Here is a 2,105-nt window from a genome sequence, read left to right as displayed (position 1 = left end):
ATCGATCAATGCTTTACCCGTTGCTAAAAACGGTCTACCTAGGATAATAGGATCATGCAGGTCCTCATCTATGTCCATTATGATAAAATCAACATGTAATATGAATTTTCCTACTTTGACAAGCACATCTTCCACAACTCCCCTAGGGTAACATATTGATCGATCAGCCAACTAAATAGACATTCTGGTTGGTTGTGGTTCCCCTAATCCTAGCTTAGCATACATAGAATATGGCATAAGGTTTATGCTAGCTCCTAGGTCACATAGTGCATTTTCAATATTTAACTTGCCAATCGAACAGGGAATAGAAAAACTCCCTGGATCTTTTAGCTTTTTCGGAAGTTGCTGCTTGTTCTGGAGTATTGAAGAACAATCCCTGTTGAGTTGGATCATTGAGATGTTTTCCAGCTTTTTCTTGCTTGACAAAATGTCTTTCAGGAATTTTGCATACGTCGGCATCTGGGCAAGTGCTTCCACGAAGGGAATGTTGATATGCAACTTCCTTAAGGTGTCGAGCACCTTAGAATTTTGTTCTTCCAGCTTCTTGTTAATTAACCTCGTTGGATAAGGTACAAGTGGGACATAGGGTGGAGGTGGTTTGTACATCTTTCCTCATTCCTCCTGATCTTGATCACTGGTGGATTTAATCCCGACGGTTTCTTCTTGACTAGGAACAGTTTGTTCCCACTCTCCTTCAGCATTTTCGGATGTTCCTGCACACTCAGCATTTTCATCAGTAGACACAGTTGGTTGAGTTTGCTCACCAGATCTCAGAGTGATGGCCATGACGTCGCCCTTGGGGTTTGGCTCTGTGTTGCTTGGCATTATTCCCTTTCCTTTTTACGTAGATGCAGCTAGTTGATGGACCTGTGTTTCCAGATTTTTAATTGACGCTTGTGTCTGCTTCATGAACTGCATCATCATTGTCTTCATGTCTGGCTCTACATCTTCCTTGGGCGGAACAGGTTGTTTATAATGCTGCTGAGGTTGCCTCTGGTAGTGTCCTCCTTACTGTTGTTGATATCTTGGTTGTTCCTGCTGATTAGGCTGGCCTGTCCATCCAAAATATGGATGATTTCTTATTGCTGGGTTGTAGGTGTTTGAGTATGGATTTGGTGGAATTCTTTGATTATACCCGGCATAATCACATTCTCCCTGCTCACCTTTCCTTTGTTTAACTCCAAGGCAGTTGATGTTGAAATGACGCCCTCCACAAAAATCACATATGTCATTGAACGACGGTTCGTTGTGAATTGACGACACATTTATCTTGCCGAGCTGTCTGGCAATCTATTCCACCTAGCTGGTTAATTTTGACACAACATCATCATTTCCCGTTCTTTTTCCTTCACTCCTGGCGGAGTGCCAATTATAACTCGTGCTCACTACTCTCTCAATAAGGTCATACAAGGCTTGTGGTTCAAGATCTTCAGGGTTTCCATTGGCAATTGATTCGATCTGGATTTTATAAATGTTGGTGACTCTATTGTAAAAATTCTGCACTTGCATCCACATGGGGATGCCATGATTGGGTACCCTTCTTAGTAGTTCCTTGTATCTTTCCCATGCATGGGCTAAGGATTCATCCTCTTCTTGCACGAAATGGGATACCTTGTTTCTGAGTTTAATGGCCTATCTCGGTGGAAAATATTTCATCAGAAATGCGCTGGCCATTTCTTCCCAAGTGGTGATCGTTCCTGGTTGCAAGTTTCTCAACCAGTTCTTTGCTTTATCTTTTAGAGAAAAGGGAAACAGCTTTAGCCTGATCACATTGTCAGAAACTCCTCGGTTTGATCTGAAAGTGTTGCACAGTGTTATGAACTCCTGGATATGCCCATTTGGATCTTCCGACTGGTATCCATTGAACTGTACTGCTGCCTGCAACATTTGTATCATCGATGCTTTCACCTCAAACATGTTGTTTCCTTCGTTGGGCAACAAAATGCACGATGAATTTCCTTCCGTGGTTGGCCTCGAATAGTCTCTGATTCTCATAACAGGAGGATTGTTATTCTCTCCTTCTTCTTCTTGATTTGGTTGAACTAGTTGTTCGGGTGGTACCCTTCCAGCCATCCTTCTTTCTCTTTATCGCTCTCTTTGTCTTG

At 42.4% G+C, this 2,105-nt stretch overlaps 1 non-coding gene across 1 annotated transcript; it reads left to right on the top strand.

The window, feature by feature from the left end:
* Positions 1-1,519: 1,519 nt before the first annotated feature.
* On the top strand, positions 1,520-1,626 carry LOC136207740 (small nucleolar RNA R71). The gene has a single exon (XR_010676868.1). It is a non-coding gene; the product is annotated as a small nucleolar RNA R71 (small nucleolar RNA).
* Positions 1,627-2,105: the final 479 nt, after the last annotated feature.

Source organism: Euphorbia lathyris, chromosome 9 (assembly GCF_963576675.1).
Source record: "Euphorbia lathyris chromosome 9, ddEupLath1.1, whole genome shotgun sequence".
Classification (NCBI taxonomy): domain Eukaryota; kingdom Viridiplantae; phylum Streptophyta; class Magnoliopsida; order Malpighiales; family Euphorbiaceae; genus Euphorbia; species Euphorbia lathyris.
This window is presented reverse-complemented; position numbering and strand designations above follow the sequence as displayed.